Source organism: Pseudophryne corroboree, unplaced genomic scaffold (assembly GCF_028390025.1).
Source record: "Pseudophryne corroboree isolate aPseCor3 unplaced genomic scaffold, aPseCor3.hap2 scaffold_218, whole genome shotgun sequence".
NCBI lineage: Eukaryota > Metazoa > Chordata > Amphibia > Anura > Myobatrachidae > Pseudophryne > Pseudophryne corroboree.
Genome location: NW_026968826.1, coordinates 861,373 through 880,753, shown reverse-complemented (window position 1 = coordinate 880,753; position 19,381 = coordinate 861,373). Strand labels below are relative to the sequence as shown.

At 48.6% G+C, this 19,381-nt stretch overlaps 11 non-coding genes and 1 pseudogene across 11 annotated transcripts; 10 read left to right on the top strand and 2 right to left on the bottom strand.

Annotated features, from left to right (window-relative positions):
• The first annotated feature begins 133 nt into the window (after positions 1–133).
• Positions 134–275, top strand: LOC135007276 (U1 spliceosomal RNA; annotated as a pseudogene).
• A 691-nt stretch (positions 276–966) lies between these two features.
• LOC135007097 (U1 spliceosomal RNA) lies at positions 967–1,130 on the top strand. Its single transcript, XR_010207153.1, has one exon. It is a non-coding gene; the product is annotated as a U1 spliceosomal RNA (small nuclear RNA).
• Positions 1,131–6,419: 5,289 nt separating this feature from the next.
• LOC135006960 (U5 spliceosomal RNA) lies at positions 6,420–6,532 on the bottom strand. Its single transcript, XR_010207023.1, has one exon. It is a non-coding gene; the product is annotated as a U5 spliceosomal RNA (small nuclear RNA).
• A 1,044-nt stretch (positions 6,533–7,576) lies between these two features.
• LOC135006949 (U5 spliceosomal RNA) lies at positions 7,577–7,693 on the top strand. The gene has a single exon (XR_010207012.1). It is a non-coding gene; the product is annotated as a U5 spliceosomal RNA (small nuclear RNA).
• Positions 7,694–7,979: 286 nt separating this feature from the next.
• LOC135006880 (U5 spliceosomal RNA) lies at positions 7,980–8,095 on the top strand. The gene has a single exon (XR_010206946.1). It is a non-coding gene; the product is annotated as a U5 spliceosomal RNA (small nuclear RNA).
• A 274-nt stretch (positions 8,096–8,369) lies between these two features.
• LOC135006965 (U5 spliceosomal RNA) lies at positions 8,370–8,480 on the top strand. The gene has a single exon (XR_010207027.1). It is a non-coding gene; the product is annotated as a U5 spliceosomal RNA (small nuclear RNA).
• Positions 8,481–13,310: 4,830 nt separating this feature from the next.
• On the bottom strand, positions 13,311–13,474 carry LOC135007239 (U1 spliceosomal RNA). Its single transcript, XR_010207290.1, has one exon. It is a non-coding gene; the product is annotated as a U1 spliceosomal RNA (small nuclear RNA).
• A 144-nt stretch (positions 13,475–13,618) lies between these two features.
• LOC135006876 (U5 spliceosomal RNA) lies at positions 13,619–13,734 on the top strand. The gene has a single exon (XR_010206943.1). It is a non-coding gene; the product is annotated as a U5 spliceosomal RNA (small nuclear RNA).
• Positions 13,735–14,004: 270 nt separating this feature from the next.
• Positions 14,005–14,120, top strand: LOC135006953 (U5 spliceosomal RNA). The gene has a single exon (XR_010207015.1). It is a non-coding gene; the product is annotated as a U5 spliceosomal RNA (small nuclear RNA).
• A 286-nt stretch (positions 14,121–14,406) lies between these two features.
• On the top strand, positions 14,407–14,521 carry LOC135006933 (U5 spliceosomal RNA). The gene has a single exon (XR_010206996.1). It is a non-coding gene; the product is annotated as a U5 spliceosomal RNA (small nuclear RNA).
• Positions 14,522–14,796: 275 nt separating this feature from the next.
• Positions 14,797–14,912, top strand: LOC135006927 (U5 spliceosomal RNA). The gene has a single exon (XR_010206990.1). It is a non-coding gene; the product is annotated as a U5 spliceosomal RNA (small nuclear RNA).
• A 2,435-nt stretch (positions 14,913–17,347) lies between these two features.
• LOC135006959 (U5 spliceosomal RNA) lies at positions 17,348–17,460 on the top strand. Its single transcript, XR_010207022.1, has one exon. It is a non-coding gene; the product is annotated as a U5 spliceosomal RNA (small nuclear RNA).
• Positions 17,461–19,381: the final 1,921 nt, after the last annotated feature.

Here is a 19,381-nt window from a genome sequence, read left to right as displayed (position 1 = left end):
AGATTTCTTTGTCTCAGATCTTCCTCTAGCCTTGTTCTTCTTTCGAGAGTTCCCTTGTGCTGCCTCAGTTGGATCTCCTTCACTTGACAGGGGGGTGCCCGAGCAGCGACCCTCCCCAGCTCTAGCCCAACTCCTACTTACCTGCCAGGTGAGATACTATGATCATGAAGATGCTTCTCCCAGGGCAAGGCTCACCCATTGCACTCTGGGTGTGCTGCCCCTGCGATTTCCCCAAATGTGGGAAACTTGACTGCATAATTTGTGTTTCCCCTGGTCGGCTCTCATATAATTCAGATCTCTTTGTCTCAGGTCTCTCTCCAGCCTAGTTTGCTGTCTGTTTCCACTTCTTTTTTCTTGAGCCCCTCCTTCTATACCCTTGTGCACTATCCTGACTTCTCCCGTCTGCTTACTTTGTGCCTTCCAACGCACAATGCAAACTACAGGTAGTGCTGCAGGGCCCACACCCTTTTACTTGCTTTACAGAGCAGCTCTGGAGCTGTTACAGTGCCCAGCTGCTGCAAGAAATCAGCTTGAATGCTTCAGGGGCTGGGGCATAGCCAACATGAGCTCCACACCGAAGGAGGGTGGAGGTGTTTAATGCGAACTAGGGGTCATCCAAGCGCCGCAAAAGACCGCCATGCCCTGCACACCACTTTTTTCTTTTCATATGCAGACGAGGGTTGAAGCCAACTTTGACCCACTGCTTGGATGACATCACCATATGCAAATCCATCTGCTGCAGGCCTTCCCCCAGGAATGCTTGCACTAGTAGTTGCATTTGGTTTGTTGTTTGGGGGTGCTTCAGTTTTAGGCAGCCTTCTGCCCTCCCATGTTCATCTGAAAATATGTGTTCTCCCTGCAGTTGTTGTCCCCAGATGAGAGTTCCCTTGTGCTGCCTCAGTTGAATCTCCTTTACTTGACAGAGATGTGCCTGAGCAGCGGCCCTCCCCAGCCCTATCCCAAATCATACTTATTTTGCATAGGAGATACCATGGTCATGAAGATTGTTCTCCCATGGTGAGGTTCATTCATTGCATTCTGGGTATGCTGACCCCTGTGATTTCCCCAAATGTGGGTAACTCGACTGCATTATTTGTGGTAGTGGGGGACTGTGTTTGTGCTTTCCTCTGGTCAGCTCTGGTAAAAGTCAGATTTCTTTGTCTCAGATCTTCCTCTAGCCTTGTTCTTCTTTCGAGAGTTCCCTTGTGCTGCCTCAGTTGGATCTCCTTCACTTGACAGGGGGTGCCCAAGCAGCAATCCTCCACAGCTCTAGCCCAACTCCTACTTACCTGCCAGGTGAGATACTATGATCTTCACTGTTAGGGCAATCAGGATGTGGAATTCCCTGCCAGGGAAGGTGGTAATGGTGGACTCTGTAATTGGATTTAAAAAAGGAATGGATACATTTCTGAATGAAAAAGCTATCCAAGGTTATAATACTTAAAATATCAACATGGTTAATCCGGGGGTAACATGAGTTGTAGTAGTTAACTAGTCATAAAACATTATTCAGCAAGTATGTAGAATCATCACAACTTAAAACAGGTTGAACACGATGGGCAATTTGCCTCTTTTCAACCTCAAAAACTATATTACTATATGTTACTATATTACTATGTTACTGTAGTATACAGAACACCACAATGTAATGAGCAGTGATAGTGAGCACTGATGAGGATACTAGAACTGACACTGAGCAGCAAGATGCAGCACTGGACTATTAGTAATGTACTGTAGTATGCTGAGCACCACAATGCAGCACAAGACAATGAGCAGTGATACTGAGCACTGATGAGGATACTACTGAGAACTGACACTGAGCAGGAGAGACACACTACTAGTATTACTGAGCAGCAATAAGTAACCACTGATACTGAGCACTGATATTGAGATTTCCACTGAGAGAACATAGCCACGTCCTCTCCACTCTCTCTTCAATGCACGAGTAAAAATGGCGGCAACACGCAGCTCTTTATATGAAATCCGAATCTCGCGAGAATCCGACAGCGGGATGATGACATTTTCCCTTGTTCAGGTTTTCCGAGTCAGGCGGGAACAACCGAGCCTGCCTCGGACCAGTGTAAACCACGTGGAGTTCGTGGGGAATTCGGTTCTCGGAGAACCGAACCCGCTCCTCTCTACCTTATACCCATCAATTTTTTTATTTTCAATCTAAGCCCCTGCAGTTTTCTGTAAGCATCTGCTTCGCTATGATGATCAACAAGTCACAAGGGCAAACACTCAGGGCTTGAGGCGTAGATCTTAGGACCAGCTGCTACAAGCATGGCAGAGGTGTCACTATCACTGGTGACACCTAGAGAGGTGGCGAAGGAGATTGTAATGCAGTGCACGCAGATAAGCAGCGCAATGGTAAAAAGGAGGCATGGTTTCATAGGTAGGGGCGTGGCCTGGTGGCCTGAATCTACATTTTGTTGCTCCGGGTGTCCCGGGGGTTGGGGGCTGCACCCGGGGACTAGTGTGTGAGCGGTGCTGGCTCCTGCACAGTGACAGGACATGGCCACCCAGCATGACGCCTCCCTTCTTGACCATGCTGTAATTGCAGTCGCACTGCAGTTCAGCGTGATCATAAAAAATGGTGTAGCCTTCTGCTGGTGCAGACTGTATGTGCGCGCAGGAAGCCGCCACCATTTTTGTGATCACAGCGGCTGAATGTGATGTCATACAGCCGCTGTGACCACGCCCCCTGTGTCTCCTCCGTTGCAGACCCCATTTTGAAGCCTTGCCCCCGCACCGCTCCATCCCTGACTTGGAAATGGAGTGTTGCTGACCCCCCTCTCCCCCCCTGCCCCGATTGACAGGCAGAGGCGATCGCATTCTCTGCGGGGTGCCGCAGAAAATGCAGGCACATGCGTATGCTCTTAGCAATTTTTGCAGTTGGATCGCTTATTGTGATTGCAACCCAACCTGAATCAGGCCCTATTACCTATCACAATGCGCTGCGGGCAGTACAAAATTGGTTTAATATGGGAGAAAAACCCCCAGACCTGTGCTCCTTAACTGTACCTGATGGCTTGTGGAGCGGCTGCCCAGTAATCAGTGTCCACGCCAGTGCGCACACGGTCCACCCCCTACGGCCACGCTCCCCCTCATCAGCGGCCTCGTGATCCGGAAGGGCGGTGTGTGTGTGACTGACCTTAGGAAGAAACCGGAGCCTCCGCTGCAGTGATCCAGCAACCAGGGCACGGGAGTATACAGCGCCGCTGGGAGTGATGAAGCTGCAGTAAAGATGTCTATTAGACCTAGCCTGCTGCAGCCCTTGTAGATTCTCATAAAAAAAGTTCTTATTTTCTTGTCAAAATTAATAGCTAAGAATAGGCTGCCTGAGGCAGGCCCCTGTTAAGTGGCCTGCTACTGAAGGCACCAACTACAAACTGAGCTCCCTGTTCATGGAAGCGGGGTTATAGAGGAGAATGCGCTGAGCATCTTGGGAACAGTCAAAAGCTTTGAGCCGGTTGGTGCCTCAGATCAAGATCCTACTCTACACCCCAATGTGAATCCTTGTGGAGTCCAGTGTACCCCACAGAAGAAATTAATGTGTCACACCCATTGGCAGCAACCTTAGAATAGCTGCTGACGGGCACAATTGAGAAAGGAAGGGGGGGGGGACATTTGAATCCAGCACATAGATGCAATTCAAATATGTAATTTGAACCTTCCTATTTTAAAATATAATGGATGAACCTCACCCTGTGAGAACAATCTTCATGATATAGAGATCTCATATGCAAAATAAGTATGAGTTGGGATAGGGCTGGGGAGGGTGGCTGCTCGGGCAAGCCCCTCCCCCGTCAAGTTAAGGAGATTCAACTGAGGAGGCACAAGGGAACTCTCGTCTGGGGACAACAACTGCAGGGAGACCACATCTTTTCAGATGAACATGGGAGGGCGGAAGGCTGCCTAATACTGAAGCACCATCAAATATCAAACCATATGCAATAACTAGTACAAGCATTCCTGGGGGAAGGTCTGCAGGAGACGAATTTGCATACGGTGATGTCATCCAAGCAGTGGGCCAAACTTGGCTGGAACCCTCATCTGCATATGAAAAGAGAAAAGGGTTATGCAGGGCATGGCGGCCTTTTGCGGCGCTTGGATGACCCCTAGTTCGCATTAAACACCTCCACCCTCCTTCGGTGTGGGGCTCATGTTGGCTATGCCCCAGCCCCTGAAGCATTCAAGCTGATTTCTTGCAGCAGCTGGGCACTGTAACAGCTCCAGAGCTGCTCTGTAAGGCAAATAAAAGGGTGTGGGCCCTGCAGCACTACCTGTAGTTCGCATTGTGCGTTGGAAGGCACAAAGTAAGCAGACGGGAGAAGTCAGGATAGTGCGCAAGGGCATAGAAGGGAGCGGCTCAAGAAAGAGAAGTGGAAACAGACAGCAAACTAGGCTGGAGAGAGACCTGAGACAAAGAGATCTGAATTATACGAGAGTCGACCAGAAGACGGATTTGCATACGGTGATGTCATCCAAGCAGTGGGCCAAAGTTGGCTGGAACCCTCATCTGCATATGAAAAGAGAAAAGGGGCATGCAGGGCATGGCGGCCTTTTGCGGTGCTTGGATGACCCCTAGTTCGCATTAAACACCCCCACCCTCCTTTGGTGTGGGGCTCATGTTGGCCATGCCCCATCCCCTGAAGCATTCAAGCTGATTTCTTGCAGCAGCTGGGCACTGTAACAGCTCCAGAGCTGTTCTGTAAGGCAAGTAAAAGGGTGTGGGCCCTGCAGCACCACCTGTAGTTCGCATTGTGCGTTGGAAGGCACAATGTAAGCAGACGGGAGGAGAAGTCAGGACAGGATAGTGCGCAAGGGCATCCTTTTCTCTTAGTCCGTAGAGGATGCTGGGGTCACATTAAGAACCATGGGGTATAGACGGGATCCGCAAGAGACATGGGCACTTTAATACTTTCAAAGGGTGTGAACTGGCTCCTCCCTCTATGCCCCTCCTCCAGACTCCAGTTATAGGAACTGTGCCCAGGGAGACGGACATTTCGAGGAAAGGATTTATTGTTAAACTAAGGTGAGCATCTTACCAGCTCACACCTTAAGCATGCCGCAGAACGTGGCATTCAACAGAACACAAGCCAACGGCATGAACAATTGCAGCAAAAAGCTGACCAGAACCATAACACAACATGTGTATAACCACAAGTAATAACTGCAGACACAGTATGGACTGGGACGGGTGCCCAGCATCCTCTACGGACTAAGAGAAAAGGATTTACCGGTAGGTATTAAAATCCTATTTTCTCATACGACCTAGAGGATGCTGGGGTCACATTAAGAACCATGGGGTTATACCAAAGCTCTTGAACGGGTGGGAGAGTGCGTACGACTCTGCAGCACCGAATGACCCAACTTGAGGTTATCATCAGCCAAGGTATCAAACTTGTAAAACTTAGCAAAAGTGTTTACTAAATAGCTGCTCGGCAAAGTTGCAATGCCGAGACTCCCCGACCAGCTGCCCAGGATGAACCCACCTTTCTAGTAGAATGGGTCTTCACCTAATTCAGTAACGGCAATCCTGCCGTGGATTGAGCATGCTGAATCTTACCACAGATCCAGCGCATAATGGTCTACATGGAAGCAGGACACCCAATCCTGTTGGGAGCATACAGGACAAACAGAGCCTCTGTTTTCCTAATCTGAACCGTTCTGGTGACATAAATTTTCAAAGTTCTGACCACAGCCAGAGACTTTGACTTAACGAAGGTGTCAGTGGCCAAAGGCACCATGTGGAAAGATGAACCACCTTCGGCAGAAATTGTTGACGTGTCCTTAATTCTGCTCTATCTTCATGAAAGATCAAATAAAGGCTCTTGTGATACTGCATGGTTTGTACTGTTTTCCATGTGCTCCCAGATCTTTCAAGCAAGTAGCATGGTCAAGAAAGTTCTGTTTGAAAAGAAACAAACATTTACTGTCATTGTTATGCAAATAAACTTACATTAAAGCTAACAAGAAAGCACACTCGTTCTGTCTTTAAACTGATAAAAGAAACCCCAATAATATGGGCATACCTCCCAACTTTGTCGGCTCGCATAGAGGGACACACGCGCGGCGAAGTCGCGCGCGCTCCCAAAAAGGGCGTGGCCTAAGTAAAAGGGGGTGTGGCTTCGCGGGAGGACCCGCGATCGCGAGTCACGCCCCCGTTTTCGGCACTGAGGGGGCATGCCCAGCGCTCTGTGAGCCGCTGGCATGCCACCTCTCCCTCTGACTTCAGTGAATAGACGCTGTGCGCATGCGCACAGCGTCTATTCACCGCTGCTCTGCTAAGCAGGGCAGCGACAGACAGAGCCTCCCAACTGTCCTCCCCACCGCGGGACACTGCGGCCCGCAGGTGGGACAGCGGGACAGTCCCCAAAAAACGGGACTGTCCCGCGAAAATCGGGACAGTTGGGAGGTATGATATGGGGCATGCAAAAATTGAGATAAAACTCAGTTTTGCTCCTCTCCACGGAAATCTTTAATAAAAGGCGAAATATTTGTTAGTTCTGAAGAGAAACCAGAGCATGACCAAGATTCCACCTGTCGCCTGAGTGCCATGCCAGCAGTTCTCATTCAGCCAGGGCCGGCGCTACCACTAGGCAGCTTTAGGCAGCTGCCTATGGGCGGCGACCACTGGAGGGCGGCACTGCTTAGTGAACGAAAGTGAAAGAGAACACTTTTTTATCATGTGCCTCAGCAGAAACAGAGGAGCTGCTCGTGTGCGCCCAACACGTCTGTCTGACTCTGCCTTCAAAAGTGAGTTGACTGACTGTGTGCCTACTTCTGCAACCCTGCCGTGCCGCCGCCCCCCCACCTCTGCGATCATAACACATTCCACTATGTTATGTGGGCTATGTGCAGCCTGCTGCCGCCTGTGCTCCTGAGTCCGGGGTCCCGGGTCCCACAGTATCAGCCTATCACTGACTACCCGCCGCTCCCCCACGCGATGGTCTCCCGCGTCCCCCCCCATCACCCCTGCATTTGGGCACAGGGCACATGAAGGAGAGTCACCCGCTGGCCTGGTCCGCTCCGCATCACTGACTACCCGCCGCTCCCCCACGCGATGGTCTCCCGCGCCGCGTCCCCCCCCCCATCACCCCTGCATTTGGGCACAGGGCACATGAAGGAGAGTCACTCGCTGGCCTGGTCCGCACTGCTGCCGCATCGGGCGCCGCCTCTCCCTACAATCCAGTGCAAATTGTTATCCGCGCTACCCCCCCAATCCCGCGACTGGCTCCCGCATCAGTACCTGCTGCTGCCTCTTTTTGTGACAAGCGCCCCCACAGCTATTAGGCTCCCGCTGCACACCCCCCCCCCCTCCCCTCCTGTTAGCTTTAATGTAAGTTTATTTGCATAACAATGACAGTAAATGTTTGTTTCTTTTCAAACAGAACTTTCTTGACCATGCTACTTGCTTGAAAGATCTGGGAGCACATGGAATACAGTACAAACCATGCTTATAGCAAGGAGAAGCCAGGTGAGAAATCTGCTTTCATTCAAATTGGGCGCTCACTTTGATCTGAATGAGGACTGCTGGCACAGCACTCAGGCGACAGGTGGAATCTTGGTCATGCTCTGGTTTCTCTTCAGAACGAACAAATCTTTCGCCTTTTATTAAAGATTATCCGTGGAGAGGAGCAAAACTGAGTTTTATCTCAATTTTTGCATGCCCCATATTATTGGGGTTTCTTTTATCAGTTTAAAGACAGAACGAGTGTGCTTTCTTGTTAGCTTTAATATAAGTTTATTTGCATAACAATGACAATAAATGTCTGTTTCTTTTCAAGCAGAACTTTCTTGACCATACTAATTGCTTGAAAGATCTGGGAGCACATGGAAAAGAGTACAAACCATGTTTATAGCAAGGGGAAGCCTGGTGACAAATCTGCTTTCTTTCTTTCAAATTGGGTGCTCACTTTGAGCTGAATGAGGACTGCTGGCATGGCACTCAGGCGACAGGTGGAATCTTGGTCATGCTCTGGTTTCTCTTCAGAACGAACAAATCTTTCGCCTTTTACTAAAGATTTCCGTGGAGAGGAGCAAAACTGAGTTTTATCTCAATTTTTGCATGCCCCATCTTATTGGGGTTTTATTTTATCTGTTTAAAGATAGAACGAGTGTGCTTTAATGTAAGCTCATTTGCATAGAAATTACAGTAAATGTTTGTTTCTTTTCAACAGAACTTTCTTGACCACACTAATTGCTTGAAAGATCTGGGAGCACATGGGAAAAGAGTACAAACCATGTTTATAGCAAGGGGAAGCCTGGTGAGAAATCTGCTTTCTTTCATTCAAATTGGGTGCTCACTTTCAGCTGAATGAGAACTGCTGCATGGCACTCAGGCGACAGGTGGAATCTTGGTCATGCTCTGGTTTCTCTCAGAACTAACAAATATTTCGCCTTTTATTAAAGATTTCCGTGGAGAGGAGCAAAACTGAGTTTTATCTCAATTTTTGCATGCCCATATCATACCTCCCAACTGTCCCGATTTTCGCGGGACAGTCCCGTTTTTTGGGGACTGTCCCGCTGTCCCACCTGCGGGCCGCAGTGTCCCGCGGTGGGGAGGACAATTGGGAGGCTCTGTCTGTCGCTGCCCTGCTTAGCAGAGCAGCGGTGAATAGACGCTGTGCGCATGCGCACAGCGTCTATTCACTGAAGTCAGAGGGAGAGGTGGCATGCCAGCGGCTCACAAAGCGCTGGGCATGCCCCCTCAGTGCCGAAAACGGGGGCGTGACTCGCGATCGCGGGTCCTCCCGCGAAGCCACGCCCCCTTTTACTTAGGCCACGCCCTTTTGGGAGCGCGCGCGACTTCGCGCGCGTGTGTCCCTCTTTGCGAGCCGACAAAGTTGGGAGGTATGCACATATTATTGGGGTTTCTTTTATCAGTTTAAAGACAGAACGAGTGTGCTTTCTTGTTAGCTTTAATGTAAGTTTATTTGCATAACAATGACAGTAAATGTTTGTTCTTTTCAAACAGAACTTTCTTGACCATGCTACTTGCTTGAAAGATCTGGGAGCACATGGAAAACAGTACAAACCATGCAGTATCACAAGAGCCTTTATTTGATCTTTCATGAAGATAGAGCAGAATTGAGGACACGTCACAATTTCTGCCGAAGGTGGTTCATCTTTCCACATGGTGCCTTTGGCCACTGACACCTTCGTTGAGTCAAAGTCCTCTGGCTGTGGTCAGAACTTTGAAAATTTATGTCACCAGAACGGTTCAGATTAGGAAAACAGAGGCTCTGTTTGTCCTGTATGCTCCCAACAGGATTGGGTGTCCTGCTTCCATGCAGACCATTATGCGCTGGATCTGTGGTAAGATTCAGCATGCTCATTCCACGGCACGGATTGCCGTTACTGGATTTAGGTGAAGACCCATTCTACTAGAAAGGTGGGTTCATCCTGGCAGCTGGTCGGGGAGTCTCGGCATTGCAACTTTGCCGAGCAGCTATTTAGTAAACACTTTTGCTAAGTTTTACAAGTTTTGATACCTTGGCCGATGATAACCTCAAGTTGGGGTCATTCGGTGCTGCAGAGTCGTACGCACTCTTCCACCCGTTCAAGAGCTTTGGTATAACCCCATGGGTTCTTAATGTGACCCCAGCATCCTCTAGGTCGTATGAGAAAATAGGATTTTAATACCTACCGGTAAATCCTTTTCTCTTAGTCTGTAGAGGATGCTGGGCACCCGTCCCAGTCCATACTGTGTCTGCATTTATTACTTGTGGTTATACACATGTTGTGTTATGGTTTCTGGTCAGCTTTTTGCTGCAATTGTTCATGCCGTTGGCTTGTGTTCTGTTGAATGCCATGTTCTGCGGCATGCTTTAAGTTGTGAGCTGTAAGATGCTCACCTTAGTTTAACAATAAATCCTTTCCTCGAAATGTCCGTCTCCCTGGGCACAGTTCCTATAACTGGAGTCTGGAGGAGGGGCATAGAGGGAGGAGCCAGTTCACACCCTTTGATAGTCTTAAAGTGCCCATGTCTCTTGCGGATCCCGTCTATACCCCATGGTTCTTAATGTGACCCCAGCATCCTCTACGGACTAAGAGAAAAGGATGCCCTTGCGCACTATCCTGACTTCTCCTCCCGTCTGCTTACTTTGTGCCTTCCAACGCACAATGCAAACTACAGGTGGTGCTGCAGGGCCCACACCCTTTTACTTGCCTTACAGAACAGCTCTGGAGCTGTTACAGTGCCCTAGCTGCTGCCAGAAATCAGCTTGAATGCTTCAGGGGATGGGGCATGGCCAACATGAGCCCCACACCAAAGGAGGGTGGGGGTGTTTAATGAGAACTAGGGGTCATCCAAGCACTGCATAAAGGCCGCCATGCCCTGCACGCCCCTTTTCTCTTTTCATATGCAGATGAGGGTTCCAGCCAACTTTGGCCCACTGCTTGGATAACATCACTGTATGCAAATCCGTCTGCTGCAGACCTTCCCCCAGGAATGCTTGTACTAGATGTTGCATATGGTTTGATATTTGATGGTGCTTCAGTATTAGGCAGCCTTCCGCCCTCCCATGTTCATCTGAAAAGATGTGGTCTCCCTGCAGTTGTTGTCCCAGACGAGAGTTCCCTTGTGCTTCCTCAGTTGAATCTCCTTAACTTGACGGGGGAGGGGCTGCCCGAGCAGCACCCTCCCCAGCCCTATACCAACTCATACTTATTTTGCATATGAGATCTCTTGATCATGAAGATTGTTCTCACAGGGTGAGGTTCATCCATTATATTTTAAAATAGGAAGGTACAAATTACATATTTGAATTGCATTTATGTGCTGGATTCAAATGTCCCCCCCCCCCCCCCCCCTCCATTCTCAATTGTGCCCGTCAGCAGCTATTCTAAGGTTGCTGCCAATGGGTGTGACACATTAATTTCTTCTGTGGGGTACACTGGACTCCACAAGGATTCACATTGGGGTGTAGAGTAGGATCTTGATCTGAGGCACCAACCGGCTCAAAGCTTTTGACTGTTCCCAAGATGTTCAGTGCATTCTCCTCTATAACCCCGCTTCCATGAACAGGGAGCTCAGTTTGTAGTTGGTGCCTTCAGTAGCAGGCCACTTAACAGGGGCCTGCCTCAGGCAGCCTATTCTTAGCTATAAATTTTGACAAGAAAAGAAGAACTTGTTTTATGAGAATCTACAAGGGCTGCAGCAGGCTAGGTCTAATAGACATCTTTACTGCAGCTTCATCACTCCCAGCGGCGCTGTATACTCCCATGCCCTGGTTGCTGGGTCACTGCAGCGGAGGCTCCGGTTTCATCCTAAGGTCAGTCACACACACACCACCCTTCCGGATCACGAGGCCGCTGATGAAGGGGAGCGTGGCCGTAGGGGGTGGACCGTGTGCGCACAAGCGTGGACACTGATTACTGGGCAGCCGCTCCACTAGCCACCAGGTACAGTTAAGGAGCACAGGTCTGGGGGTTTTTCTCCTATATTAACCCAATTTTGTACTGCCCGCAGCGCATTGTGATAGGTATTAGGGCCTGATTCAGGTTGGATTGCAATCACAATAAGCGATCCAACTGCAAAAATTGCTAAGAGCATACGCATGTGCCTGCATTTTCTGCGGCACCCCGCAGAGAATGCGATCGCCTCTGCCTGTCAATCGGGGCGGGGGGGGGGGATAGGTGGGTCAGCAACACTCCATTTCCAAGTCAGGGATGGAGCGGTGCGGGGGCAAGGCTTCAAAATGGGGTCTGCAACGGAGGAGACACAGGGGGCGTGGTCACAGCGGCTGTATGACATCACATTCAGCCGCTGTGATCACAAAAATGGTGGCGGCTTCCTGCGCGCACATACAGTCTGCACCAGCAGGAGGCTACACCATTTTTTATGATCACGCTGAACTGCAGTGCGACTGCAATTACAGCATGGTCAAGAAGGGAGGCGTCATGCTGGGTGGCCATGCCCTTTCACTGTGCAGGAGCCAGCACCGCTCACACACTAGTCCCCGGGTGCAGCCCCCAACCCCCGGGACACCCGGAGCAACAAAATGTAGATTCAGGCCACCAGGCCATGCCCCTACCTATGAAACCATGCCTCCTTTTTACCATTGCGCTGCTTATCTGCGCGCACTGCATTACAATCTCCCTCGCCACCTCTCTGGGTGTCACCAGTGATAGTGACACCTCTGCCATGCTTGTAGCAGCTGGTCCTAAGATCTACGCCTCAAGCCCTGAGTGTTTGCCCTTGTGACTTGTTGATCATCATAGCGAAGCAGATGCTTACAGAAAACTGCAGGGGCTTAGATTGAAAATATAAAAATTGATAGGTATAAGGTAGAGAGGAGCGGGTTCGGTTCTCCGAGAACCGAATTCCCCACGAACTCCACGTTGTTTACACTGGTCCGAGGCAGGCTCGGTTGTTCCCGCCTGACTCGGAAAACCTGAACAAGGGAAAATGTCATCATCCCGCTGTCGGATTCTCGCGAGATTCGGATTCCATATAAAGAGCTGCGCGTTGCCGCCATTTTTACTCGTGCATTGAAGATAGAGCGGAATGGACGTGGCTATGTTCTCTCAGTGGAATTCTCAATATCAGTGCTCAGTATCAGTGGTTACTTATTGCTGCTCAGTAATACTAGTAGTGTGTCTCTCCTGCTCAGTGTCAGTTCTCAGTAGTATCCTCATCAGTGCTCAGTATCACTGCTCATTGTCTTGTGCTGCATTGTGGTGCTCAGCATACTACAGTACATTACTAATAGTCCAGTGCTGCATCTTGCTGCTCAGTGTCAGTTCTAGTATCCTCATCAGTGCTCACTATCACTGTTTATTGCATTTTGGTTTTCTGTATACTACAGTAACATAGTAATATAGTAACATATAGTAACATAGTTTTTGAGGTTGAATAGAGGCAAATTGCCCATCGTGTTCAACCTGTTTTAAGTTGTGATGATTCTACATTCTTGCTGAATAATGTTTTATGACTAGTTAGCTACTATAACTCATGTTACCCCCGGATTAACCATGTTGATATTTTAAGTATTATAACCTTGGATAGCTTTTTCATTCAGAAATGTATCCATTCCTTTTTTAAATCCAATTACAGAGTCCGCCATTACCACCTTCCCTGGCAGGGAATTCCACATCCTGATTGCCCTAACAGTGAAGATCATAGTATCTCACCTGGCAGGTAAGTAGGAGTTCGGCTAGAGCTGTGGAGGATTGCTGCTCCGGGCACCCCCTGTCAAGTGAAGGAGATCCAACTGAGGCAGCACAAGGGAACTCTCGAAAGAAGAACAAGGCTAGAGGAAGATCTGAGACAAAGAAATCTGACTTTTACCAGAGCTAACCAGAGGAAAGCACAAACACAGTCCCCCACTACCACAAATAATGCAGTCGAGTTTCCCACATTTGGGGAAATCACAGGGGTCAGCATACCCAGAATGCAATGAATGAACCTCACCCTGGGAGAACAATCTTCATGACCATGGTATCTCCTATGCAAAATAAGTATGATTTGGGATAGGGCTGGGGAGGGCCGCTGCTCAGGCACATCTCTGTCAAGTAAAGGAGATTCAACTGAGGCAGCACAAGGGAACTCTCATCTGGGGACAACAACTGCAGGGAGAACACATATTTTCAGATGAAAATCTTGGTCATGCTCTGGTTTCTCTTCAGAACGAACAAATCTTTCGCCTTTTACTAAAGATTTCCGTGGAGAGGAGCAAAACTGAGTTTTACCTCAATTTTTGCATGCCCCATCTTTTTGGGGTTTCTTTTATCGGTTTAAAGATAGAATGAGTGTGCTTTAATGAAAGCTCATTTGCATAGAAATTACAGTAAATGTTTGTTTCTTTTCAAAGAGAACTTTCTTGACCATGCTACTTGCTTGAAAGATCTGGGAGCACATGGAATACAGTACAAACCATGCTTATAGCAAGGAGAAGCCAGGTGAGAAATCTGCTTTCTTTCAAATTGGGCGCTCACTTTGATCTGAATGAGGACTGCTGGCATGGCACTCAGGCGACAGGTGGAATCTTGGTCATGGTCTGGTTTTTCTTCAGAATGAGCAAATCTTTCGCCTTTTATTAAAGATTTCCGTGGAGAGGAGCAAAACTGAGTTTTATCTCAATTTTTGCATGCCCCATATTATTGGGGTTTCTTTTATCAGTTTAAAGACAGAACGAGTGTGCTTTCTTGTTAGCTTTAATGTAAGTTTATTTGTATAACAATGACAGTAAATGTCTGTTTCTTTTCAAGCAGAACTTTCTTGACCATACTAATTGCTTGAAAGATCTGGGAGCACATGGAAAAGAGTACAAATCATGCTTATAGCAAGGGGAAGCCTGGTGAGAAATCTGCTTTCTTTCTTTCAAATTGGGTGCTCACTTTGAGCTGAATGAGGACTGCTGGCATGGCACTCAGGCGACAGGTGGAATCTTGGTCATGCTCTGGTTTCTCTTCAGAACGAACAAATCTTTGCCTTTTACTAAAGATTTCCGTGGAGAGGAGCAAAACTGAGTTTTATCTCAAATTTTGCATGCCCCATCTTATTGGGGTTTTATTTTATCGGTTTAAAGATAGAACGAGTGTGCTTTAATGTAAGCTCATTTGCATAGAAATGACAGTAAATGTTTGTTTCTTTTCAAACAGAACTTTCTTGACTATACTAATTGCTTGAAAGATCTGGGAACACATGGAAAAGAGTACAAACCATGTTTATAGCTAGGGGAAGCCTGGTGAGAAATCTGCTTTCTTTCTTTCAAATTGGGTGCTCACTTTGAGCTGAATGAGAACTGCTGGCATGGCACTCAGGCGACAGGTGGAATCTTGGTCATGCTCTGGTTTCTCTTCAGAACGAACAAATCTTTCGCCTTTTACTAAAGATTTCCGTGGAGAGGAGCAAAACTGAGTTTTATCTCATTTTTTCCTTGCCCCATCTTATTGGGGTTTTATTTTATCTGTTTAAAGATAGAACGAGTGTGCTTTAATGTAAGCTCATTTGCATAGAAATTACAGTAAATGTTTGTTTCTTTTCAAACAGAACTTTCTTGACCACACTAATTGCTTGAAAGATCTGGGAGCACATGGAAAAGAGTACAAACCATGTTTATAGCAAGGGGAAGCCTGGTGAGAAATCTGCTTTCTTTCATTCAAATTGGGTGCTCACTTTCAGCTGAATGCAGGGCCGGTGCAAGGTTCCTCGGCACCCTAGGCAAATCTTCATCGCCCCCCCCCCCCCCCCCAATGCCCGGCCTCTCAGGTGAAACAGTGCGTAGGTAGCGTCTTCTAAGCTCCTTTTAAGCTTTATAAATATATACAATATACTCCTGTACTTGTGCGCAGCACTTGCGCAGAAATAGCTTAACAACGTTTCGGATGCTTTGATATTGAATCTTTAATATTGGATGTTTTGTCAAAAGATGCAACATTAAAGCATCTGAAAAGTTGATAAGCTACAGTTGTATTTCCGCATATGTGCATACTGTACTTCTTTGAAACATGTGGAGTGCCACCCATAAATACAGGAGTGCCACCCATAAATACATATATATATAGTATATACATACATAATAATTTTGACACATCCTCCAACACCGCTACACCAGTTCCCCAGTCCCCCCCAAGCCCTAGATGCTTGTACAAAGTTAAAAAAAAAAACCTCTGCAGGGTGGTGTGTTTATTAAATGTGACGTTTCAGGGACCGTATCCCCTATCTTGAAGAAGGGGAACGGTCCCCAAATGTCACATTTAATAAACAACACACCCTGCACAGGGTTTTTTTTCCACTTTGTACAAGCCTCTGAGTGCCGCCAGCTATTTGGATACCATATGCATGTGAGCATGTACCCTTATGGAGTGACAGAGGAAACAGGTTACTATATATATATATATATATATATATATATATATATATATATATAGTGGAAAGGAAATCAGCGGCACTCAGCAGACTGTTGTAAAGTAAAAAAGTCTTTAATCCGGTCCATATATATATATCTAAAAAGATCTATCAAGATAGATGTACTGTGTTTATACATAGATGGATATACTGTGTTGTGTGTATATGTGTGTATATATGTGTATATATATATATATATACACACACACACGTGTATATTACTGTGGCCGTTTATTGTGGCCACCTACAGACAGCTGCCACCTCTCAGGCACTAGAGAGGCGCAGCTGCTGCAGAACCTATTGCCTTTCACATAAATTAAATAAGAAGAGGCAGAGGGGGGGGAAGAAGTGAACCTAGCTACAAGATGCAGGAGGGGGGGGGGAGCAGCGGGAGCCTAATAGCTGTGGGGGAGCTGGTAATAAGAAGAGGCAGAGGGGGGGGGGGGGAAAGAAGTGAACCTAGCTACAAGATGCAGGAGGGGGGGGGGGAGCAACGGGAGCCTAATAGCTGTGGGGGAGCTGGTAATTAGAAGAGGCAGAGGTGGGGGGGGAGAAGTGAACATAGCTACAAGATGCAGAAGGGGGGGAGAAGTGAACATAGCTACAAGATGCAGAAGGGGGGGGAGAAGTGAACAAAGCTACAAGATGCAGAAGGGGGGGGGGAAGTGAACAAAGCTACAAGATGCAGGAGGGGAGGGGGGGGGGTGCAGCGGGAGCCTAATAGCTGTGGGGGCGCTTGTCACAAAAAGAGGCAGCAGCAGGTACTGATGCGGGAGCCGGTCGCGGGATTGGGGGGGTAGCGCGGATAACAATTTGCACTGGATTGTAGGGAGAGACGGCGCCCGATGCGGCAGCAGTGCGGACCAGGCCAGCGGGTGACTCTCCTTCATGTGCCCTGTGCCCAAATGCAGGGGTGATGGGGGGGGGGGACGCGGCGCGGGAGACCATCGCTTGGGGGAGCGGCGGGTAGTCAGTGATGCGGAGCGGACCAGGCCAGCGGGTGACTCTCCTTCATGTGCCCTGTGCCCAAATGCAGGGGTGATGGGGGGGGACGCGGGAGACCATCGCGTGGGGGAGCGGCGGGTAGTCAGTGATAGGCTGATACTGTGGGACCCGGGACCCCGGACTCAGGAGCACAGGCGGCAGCAGGCTGCACATAGCCCACATAACATAGTGGAATGTGTTATGATCGCAGAGGTGGGGGGGCGGCGGCAAGGCAGGGTTGCAGAAGTAGGCACACAGTCAGTCAACTCACTTTTGAAGGCAGAGTCAGACAGACGTGGTGGGCGCACACGAGCAGCTCCTCTGTTTCTGCTGAGGCACATGATAAAAAAGTGTTCTCTTTCACTTTCGTTCACTAAGCAGTGCCGCCCTCCAGTGGTCGCCGCCCATAGGCAGCTGCCTAAAGCTGCCTAGTGGTAGCGCCGGCCCTGGCTGAATGAGAACTGCTGGCATGGCACTCAGGCGACAGGTGGAATCTTGGTCATGCTCTGGTTTCTCTTCAGAACTAACAAATATTTCGCCTTTTATTAAAGATTTCCGTGGAGAGGAGCAAAACTGAGTTTTATCTCAATTTTTGCATGCCCCATATCATACCTCCCAACTGTCCCGATTTTCGCGGGACAGTCCCGTTTTTTGGGGACTGTCCCGCTGTCCCACCTGCGGGCCGCAGTGTCCCGCGGTGGGGAGGACAGTTGGGAGGCTCTGTCTGTCGCTGCCCTGCTTAGCAGAGCAGCGGTGAATAGACGCTGTGCGCATGCGCACAGCGTCTATTCACTGAAGTCAGAGGGAGAGGTGGCATGCCAGCGGCTCACAGAGCGCTGGGCATGCCCCCTCAGTGCCGAAAACGGGGGCGTGACTCGCGATCGCGGTTCCTCGCGCGAAGCCACCCCCCCTTTTACTTAGGCCACGCCCTTTTTGGGAGCGCGCGCGACTTCGCCACGCGTGTGTCCCTCTATGCGAGCCGACAAAGTTGGGAGGTATGCCCATATTATTGGGGTTTCTTTTATCAGTTTAAAGACAGAACGAGTGTGCTTTCTTGTTAGCTTTAATGTAAGTTTATTTGCATAACAATGACAGTAAATGTTTGTTTCTTTTCAAACAGAACTTTCTTGACCATGCTACTTGCTTGAAAGATCTGGGAGCACATGGAAAACAGTACAAACCATGCAGTATCACAAGAGCCTTTATTTGATCTTTCATGAAGATAGAGCAGAATTGAGGACACGTCAACAATTTCTGCCGAAGGTGGTTCATCTTTCCACATGGTGCCTTTGGCCACTGACACCTTCGTTGAGTCAAAGTCTCTGGCTGTGGTCAGAACTTTGAAAATTTATGTCACCAGAACGGTTCAGATTAGGAAAACAGAGGCTCTGTTTGTCCTGTATGCTCCCAACAGGATTGGGTGTCCTGCTTCCATGCAGACCATTATGCGCTGGATCTGTGGTAAGATTCAGCATGCTCATTCCACGGCAGGATTGCCGTTACTGAATTAGGTGAAGACCCATTATACTAGAAAGGTGGGTTCATCCTGGGCAGCTGGTCGGGGAGTCTCGGCATTGCAACTTTGCCGAGCAGCTATTTAGTAAACACTTTTGCTAAGTTTTACAAGTTTGATACCTTGGCCGATGATAACCTCAAGGTGGGTCATTCGGTGCTGCAGAGTCGTACGCACTCTTCCACCCGTTCAAGAGCTTTGGTATAACCCCATGGTTCTTAATGTGACCCCAGCATCCTCTAGGTCGTATGAGAAAATAGGATTTTAATACCTACCGGTAAATCCTTTTCTCTTAGTCTGTAGAGGATGCTGGGCACCCGTCCCAGTCCATACTGTGTCTGCAGTTATTACTTGTGGTTATACACATGTTGTGTTATGGTTCTGGTCAGCTTTTTGCTGCAATTGTTCATGCCGTTGGCTTGTGTTCTGTTGAATGCCACGTTCTGCGGCATGCTTAAGGTGTGAGCTGGTAAGATGCTCACCTTAGTTTAACAATAAATCCTTTCCTCGAAATGTCCGTCTCCCTGGGCACAGTTCCTATAACTGGAGTCTGGAGGAGGGGCATAGAGGGAGGAGCCAGTTCACACCCTTTGATAGTCTTAAAGTGCCCATGTCTCTTGCGGATCCCGTCTATACCCAATGGTTCTTAATGTGACCCCAGCATCCTCTACGGACTAAGAGAAAAGGATGCCCTTGCGCACTATCCTGACTTCTCCTCCCGTCTGCTTACTTTGTGCCTTCCAACGCACAATGCGAACTACAGGTGGTGCTGTAGGGCCCACACCCTTTTACTTGCCTTACAGAACAGCTCTGGAGCTGTTACAGTGCCCAGCTGCTGCAAGAAATCAGCTTGAATGCTTCAGGGGATGGGGCATGGCCAACATGAGCCCCACACCAAAGGAGGGTGGGGGTGTTTAATGAGAACTAGGGGTCATCCAAGCACTGCAAAAGGCCGCCATGCCCTGCACGCCCCTTTTCTCTTTTCATATGCAGATGAGGGTTCCAGCCAACTTTGGCCCACT